The 7,677-nt window shown below is 52.0% G+C and overlaps 1 long non-coding RNA gene across 1 annotated transcript in view; it reads left to right on the forward strand.

Annotated features, from left to right (window-relative positions):
* Window positions 1–1,753, forward strand: part of LOC106893662 — a 22,836-nt gene extending 21,083 nt beyond the window's left edge. Inside the window, exon 3 of the long non-coding RNA XR_001413140.1 lies at window positions 1,657–1,753. This is a non-coding gene — a long non-coding RNA (uncharacterized LOC106893662). The remainder of the gene's footprint in view (window positions 1–1,656) is intronic.
* Window positions 1,754–7,677: the final 5,924 nt, after the last annotated feature.

Here is a 7,677-nt window from a genome sequence, read left to right on the forward strand (position 1 = left end):
CTGAACAACCCCAGCTCCCTCAGCCTGTCCTCGTAGTGGAGGTGCTCCATCCCCCTGATCATCCTTGTGGCCCTCCTCTGGACCCTCTCCATCAGGTCCATGTCCTTCTTCTATTGAGGGCTCCAGACCTGCACACAAGACTCCAGGTGAGGTCTCACCAGAGCAGAGTAAAGTGGCAGAATCCCCTCTCTGGACCTGCTGGCAACGCAGCTTTTGATGCAGCCCAGGATGGGATTGGCCTTCTGGGCTGCAAGTGCCCACTGCCTGCTCATGTCCAGCTTCTCCTCCACCAGCACCCCCAAGTCCCTTTCCTCAGGGCTGCTTTCCAATCCCTCACCCCCCAGTCTGTACTGATGGTGAGGATTGTTCCGGCCCAGGTGCAGAACCTTGCATTTGCTCTTGTTGAACCTCATGAGGTTCACCTGGGCCCACCTCTCCAGCCTGTCCAGGTCCTTTTGGATGACATCCCATCCCTCTGGTGTATCGACAACACCACACAGCAGCTGTGGGTGCTGACATCTCAAACAGTCCTGGTCCTCTCTGTGGCATGGAGCTTCTCTCTGGGATGCACAGAGTGATCACGAGCCAGAAGAGCAGGTGCTCAAAGGGGGATGAACCCCTTCCTTAGGAAAAAACGTAGGTTCTTGGGCTGTTTTCTCAGCTGAGAAGCTGCCCTGCGTCAGCTTTGGAGTTAGCAAGGGAAAGGAGCACGGATCTCCTGGCCCACAGCCACCCAAAGGTCCTCACAGAGCAGACACCTAATCCTGGCACCCGGGAAATGGTGTGACTTACACAGAGTTGGGAGCCAAACACAACTAGCATGACCCCAAGTTTGGCTGGCTAACTGGTCATCTGGGAGCCAGCCCATGGGGCAGTTTTATTTGGCACAGAAGAAGCTCCTTGGGCAGCTCTTCCTTCCAGAAGGAACATAGACCTGTTGGAGCAGGTCCATAGGTGGCCATGGAGATGGTCCAAAGGCTGGAACCCCTCTGCTGGGAGGACAGGCTCAGAGAGTTGGGGGGGTTCAGCCTGGAGAAGGCTCCAGGGAGACCTTCCAGCCCCTTCCAGTCCCTCAAGGGGCTCCAAAAAAGCTGAGGAGGGACTTTGGATCATTGAGTGGAGAGGTCTAGGACAAGGGGGAAGGGTTGGACACTGGAAGAGGGGAATGGAGAGGTCTAGGATGAGGGGGAAGGGTTTGACACTGGAAGAGGGGAGATGGAGCTGAGATGTGGGGAAGAACTTCTTTGCTGTGAGGGTGGGGAGAGCCTGGAATAGAAGCTGTGGCTGCCCCATCCCTGGAGGGGTTCAAGGGCAGGTTGGAGGGGGCTTGGAGCAACCTGGTGTGGTGGGAGGTGTCCCAGCCCAGGGCAGGGGGTTGGAACTGGATGGTCTGTGAGGTCTCTTCCAACCCAAACCATTCTGTGATTCTGTGACTGGGTGGACGTTGGGCTGTGTATGGGTTCCCTTCAGGTCTGGATTTGGAGCTGCAGCTTGACCCAAATCTGCCAATTAGGCAAAACATAAGCACCTGGCTGGGCTTAAATACTGCTTCTCGGAGGGGTTGAGCTAGCTGCTCTTGCCTTCTGCTCAGTGACCTCTCCTGGGCAGCTGGAAGCTTGAAGGAGAGGAGCTGGAAGCAGGACTATGGTTTTGCAGGAGGTGAACGTTGGAGACCCTGGCTGAAAACTCCTCTGCAGGAGATCAAGCTGTGCTGCTTTTGGGATCCTGTGGTTGGCCACGTGCAGGAAAATCAAGGTGGGAAGTGAATAGCCCAGAGTAATGCTGAAGTACAAATGCTGTTTGAATTTGGGGGGGAAAAAGGGTGGGCAGTGACTCTATTTTGATCACTTTCTGGGGAGTGGAGAGCTGCTGGGAGAGGAGGCAAGGGGGGGTGTGGTTCAACTTTTGAAAAACCCCTCACTTTGAGAACACAAAGGTTGTCTAGAAGAAGCCTGAGTTGGGGCCAAGTGCTAAGGAACTCACAAAAGTAACAGAGGTTTTCCCCCAATTCCTAACTTCCCATTTCCACTGCTACCTTTTGTGGCCAGGGATCTAAAAACCCTTTCTTCTCCCCAAAACAGGAGCAGATAACAACAACAACAACTGGCTCCCTTGGAATAACTGAGGCTTTTCATGGAGCAGCTCTCTGGCTGGATGGACGTACTGGGAGGACACCACCACCACCAAAAGGTCCCCGAGGTGCTGGGAAGACCCAGGTGACACCAAGGCAGTGAAAGTAGTAAGTAGAAGGGGAAGGATTAACTTGTGGGAGCTGTTTGAGATGCCTGGGGGGTGGGCTGGGAGGGCTTCTCCCTGCGCCGTGACCGTGTTGATGCTGAGATCTGAATAGCTTTAATTTTATTCCTAATTTTATGGGCTGTGCACGGATCATAAAAAGCGGTGATGTGGTCGCCCCGGTGGAGATGAAAGCTCCTTACCTGGTGTGTACGGTGAATAACAATGAGAATTAAGTCACACACTTCAGAATCTCTTCTGGATGGGTGAAGCTCTGCCACAAAATGGTGGTTTTCCTTAAGTTTGGGCTGTTCCTTAGCATCCGTATTGTTAATTTTCACCTGGCTTTTCCTGGTTGTTTTTCCCAGCCTTTGGAAGCCAAATGCTCGGAGGTGGCTGCTGGGCATCTGTGTGTGTTGGTGTTGAAGATTGTGACCCAGAAGTAAGAAATTTGGTGGCTTCCCCTGGGTGTGCTGAGAGGGGGTATTTATATGGGGGGGTGTCTCTCAATGAAAGGGGAGCCCGTGTGACATTCCTGGGTGTAGTTCCGTGTGTGGAGGGGAAATGGAAGCACTGGTCATGGGGCTTGCATCTCCAGGAGTCATTTTTTGTTGGCTGATGCTAAGAAATGAGTGGTTGTCATGGTTACTGGCCTCCCCTTCCCGGTCTTGCCAAGTGTCTTCTCTGGAGCCCTGGGTTTGGAGTGGGATGTGGTGTGTCTCTCCTGGTGAGATCATGCTCTGATCCAAGTGCTTTGAATTCCAAACATTGGCATGTTTGTGTGACATTTACCTGTGCTCGGGTATCTCAGGAGCTTTTGGTGCTCCCATCCTCTTGCTGATGCTTTTCCTGAAGAACAGGGAAGAAGTGAATGGAATAAAAATCAACTGTACTTGGGGATGCAGCCCTGCCTTTGCGGGTTGGGCAGAAGTGTGGGGTGTCTGGGTGGGCCCGTGGGGTCTCTGCTCTCTGTACCACGGTCTCAGGGGCTTGGTAAAGGTGGTGTAAAAACTTTAAGGGATCAGCAAAGCTCTATTTTCTCTCTCTCATTCTTATTTTCCATGTTCAAACCCCAGTGTGTCTAGTTACAACGTGACCTGACCCACAGAAGTCAGGCTTAGATTCAAGTCAAAACTCTCGCTGACCTTTTCTTTTTTTACTCTTTCCTTTTTTTCCCCTCAATGCCAGTAGAGGAAGCTTGAGGAAGAGGTTAACGAGGAGGCTGTTTGGGTTGGTTTTTTTGAGCTTTGCTCCCCAAAAAGGGCTGCTGGGAGTCGTGCTGGAGTCCCCCACAGCAAAGGGACGGCAAGCCCTGCTGGGGAAATTCTTGGAGCGGGAGGAAGGTGAAGAGTCTCAGAGGAAACATGAGGTCATTTCCCTTTTAACTTAGTACATTTCAGAGATGTTTGAACAATTAATCAATATCTAAATCTGCAGTCCATTATAGGGTCTTGGCAACGTGTTCTTTTATAGTTGAACAAATGGGAGCCTGCCTGTGCTAATAGGTTGGATCCCTGAGCTACACTTAAGGTTCCTATCACATGGCGAGTGATAACTTGCTCCTCCCTGCCCCTTTTTGCCATGAGGTCAATTATATTTACCATTTATGGAAGATATTTTTTCCAACTAAAATGACGAGGCTGCAAGGAATCCACTTTTGCTTTCTTTCTTACAAACTTTTAAAAGTCATCATCGCCACCCAAGAGCTGGGAGCGAGGGGCAGGGGAATCTCTCTGCGTAGCGAGCCAAGTGTTATGACACAGCTTCAGCTTCAGCAGCTGCTGAGCCCCTTTCGTAGCCCAAACTGGAACATCTGGGCCATCTCAGGATGGAAGGTCAGGTCACCCTGGGAGGTGCAGGCTGTGAATCAGTGTCCTCCATTCCCCTCAGACCTCCTGGATGGGCCTCAGCACCTCGGAGCAGAGGGCTGGGCTTCCCCAGCCCTCCCAACAGGGTCCTGCTGGGGTGTTCTTTGTGTGTGTGGGCATGGAAGGAAGCTTGGTTGATAGAGCAGGGATCCCTTTCTATTTTACTGGCTCTCCTGGCCAACACCACCAGCTGCAGTTACTGCTCTGCCCTCTTTACCTGCTTGAAAACAGGCTTGACTCTCTCATCCTTTGGATGAACTAACCTGCCCGTTAAGTTGTTAGGAAGATGTTCATTTTTGTTGTGTTTTTCCACACCTTCCCCTTCGTTCTCCAAAAAGCCAGGTCCTGCTTCTCTTAACTTCTGTCTGGAACCCTACTGGGAGTAGTGGACAGTGAGCAACTCCTGGCTCTCCTGGTAACTAACCCCCTGGAGATGGAGAGGGAACTGTGGTGTCTGCATTGGGGGTTATCACTGAGCAGTGTCACAGGGGCATAAGGGCATTAGTCACTTAATTAGCATTAATAGGGCAATTATTATCTTAATAAAATGACTGATGATGACATTGAAGCTGGATTTGAGGTTTAACAGCTGCAGCAGCCCGACTGAATTGTATGTTTGTTAATCCTCAGTGAGGGTGTTCTATTTCACCGTGCGGTGTTTATTTAACATGCAATAAGTGTCTTAGTGAATCTCTATTAAAGGCATATGTGGAAACCTTAATTTGAAGCGTTACAGAAGAGAGTGAGAGACTGTTCAATTCATAAAATCCTATTTAAACACTGTGAGCTCCAAAAGCTGGCCAGCGCCAAAGCAAACTGTATCCTGTGAGCTCTGTGCCAGATGTCTCATGTGGGGTATACTCCAGGTCCAAAGAAAATAAGGGCTGGAGGGAACAGTTTGGCCATTGAAATCTCCTCTCCAGCCTATAGAAAGGGGTTTCGTTTCCATTCAGGAAACACAAACCTCTTCTCTGTGGATCCCGTTCAAAGTGTGTTTTGCTGAAGGATTCTTCCCAGCAGCAGCAGCGATTCTCAGTGACACCCACGCCTGGGAGCTGCTGGGAAGGTTGGGGAAATACCCTAAAACCCTAAGTTTTTTGGAGGGGAAAAAAGTAAATCGGTCAGAGATGTGTCTGGGTGTTTTTGTGTGACACCAACTGGCCTGGTATTGGGCACCTTAGATGTTCTGATGGGGGTCTGAGTTGATGGTGAGATGAACCAACCAGCCTGAGCTTATCTTGCTTGTGTGTCACAGAATCACAGAATCTTCTAGGTTGGAAGGGACCTTAAAGATCATCTTGTCCAACCGTCAACCTAATTTTGACAAAAATAAACACCCACACAACAAACAAGGATCATCACTAAACCAGACCTCTCAGCACTACATCAACCCCTCTTTTGAACACCTCCAGGGATGGGGCCTCAACCACCTCCCTGGGCAGCCCATTCCAATGGCTGAGAACCCTTTCAGTGAAAAAATTGTTCCTAATATCCAGCCTGAACCTCCCCTGGGGCAACTTGAGGCCATTTCCTCTTGTCCTGTCGCCTGTGACTTGAGAGAAGAGACCGACCCCCACCTCTCTACACCCTCCTTTCAGGGAGTTGGAGAGAGCAATAAGGTCTCCCCTCAGTCTCTTCTTCCCCAGACCAAACACCCCCAGCTCCCTCAGCCTCTCCTCATAAGACTTATTCTCCAGACCCCTCGCCCTTCTCTGGACCCGCTCCAGCACCTCAATGTCTTTTTTATGGTAGGGGGCCCAAAACTGGACACAGTACTCAAGGTGAGGCCTCACCAGTGCCCAGTACAGGGGGACAATCACCTCTCGGGCCCTACTCCCCACGCTGTTCCTGATACAGGCCAGGATGCTGGTGACCTTCTTGGCCACCTGGGCACACTGCTGGCTCATGTTCAGCCGACTGTCCACCAACACCCCCAGGTCCTTTTCTGCCCGGTCCTATGACTTTAGGTGATTTGCTCATCGTGCTCTGGGGTATTGGAGAATTAACCTCTGGGAGACTGAGGGGGTGACCCTGGAGAGCCTGACTTCACCCTGAACCCGGCCTGCTTCTTCCCTGCTGCCTCTGTACGGTGCTCTGCAGGTAGATGCTTGTTCATTCTGCCCATGTTTGGAGACACCTGGACGTGTCCCAGCTCTGGACTGGACATGTCCCAGCTCTGGACTGGCACACTGAGTTCAGCAGTGAACTCAGCTGAGAGGTGGGATCCCTTCGTGCTGATTTGGCACTGAGTTTGGACTTCCAGTTGGCTCAGGCATGGGCACAGCACATGTAGAGATGTGACATGGGCTGTGTCTTGAGCTTCTCCGAGTTTTGTGGCAATTCAACCCCAAATCCAACTGTATGAGAATCACAGAATCATAGAATTGCCCAGGCCGGAAGGGACCTCCAAAGGCCATCTAGTCCCACCTCCCCGCAGTCAGCAGGGAACCCCCAACTAGACCAGGTTGCCCACGGCCTCGTCGAGCCTCACCTTGAATATCTCCAGGGATGGGGCCTCAACCACCTCCCTGGGCAACCTGTTCCAGTGCTCCACCACCCTCCCAGTGAAGAACCCTCTCCTCATCTCCAGTCTAAATTTGTTCCCCTCCAGCTTGAAGCCATTGCCCCTCGTCCTGTCACTGCAGGCCTTTCTAAACAGGCTCTCCCCAGCCTTCCTGTAGGCTCCCTTCCGTGTCCCAGCTCTGGACTGGCACCCTGGAGCGGCGGTGAACTCAGCTGAGAGGTGGGATCCCTTCGTGCTGATTTGGCACTGAGTTTGGCCTTCCAGTTGGCTCAGGCATGGGCACAGCACATGTAGAGACGTGACACGGGCCGTGTCTTGATCTTCTCCAAGTTTTGTGGCAATTCAACCCCAAATCCAACTGTATGAGCTCCGGTGCCAACGCCCTGGACCAGGACGTGTGCTCAGCTTTCCTTCCACCTATCCCTGAACCCTTTCATGCTGGGTGTGGGAGGGCAGGGCAGCCCCCATAGGGTGAGCTGTGTTAGCTTTGGGTGAAATTCAGTCATTAGAGGGACCAAAGAGCTTGAGGCTCTAGAACCCCACCCCAAAAAACAAATCTAAACACCCAAAACAGGTACCAAAGCTTAACAGCAGAAGTTAGACTGGACATTAGGAAACAATTCTTCACAGAGAGAGTGGTTGAGCATTGGAATAGGTTGCCCAGGGCCTCCTCGAGCCTCACCTACCAACACCCCCAGGTCCTTTTCTGCCCAGTCCTATGACTTTAGGTGATTTGCTCATCGTGCTCTGGGGTATTGGAGAATTAACCTCTGGGAGACTGAGGGGGTGACCCTGGAGAGCCTGACTTCACCCTGAACCCGGCCTGCTTCTTCCCTGCTGCCTCTGTACGGTGCTTTGCAGGTAGATGCTTGTTCATTCTGCCCGTGTTTGGAGACACCTGGACGTGTCCCAGCTCTGGACTGGCACCCTGGAGCGGCGGTGAACTCAGCTGAGAGGTGGGATCCCTTCGTGCTGATTTGGCACTGAGTTTGGCCTTCCAGTTGGCTCAGGCATGGGCACAGCACATGTAGAGACGTGACACGGGCCGAG

The sequence above is a fragment of the Calidris pugnax genome, unplaced genomic scaffold (assembly GCF_001431845.1).
Source record: "Calidris pugnax isolate Ruff unplaced genomic scaffold, ASM143184v1 scaffold145, whole genome shotgun sequence".
Taxonomy (NCBI): Eukaryota; Metazoa; Chordata; class Aves; order Charadriiformes; family Scolopacidae; genus Calidris; species Calidris pugnax.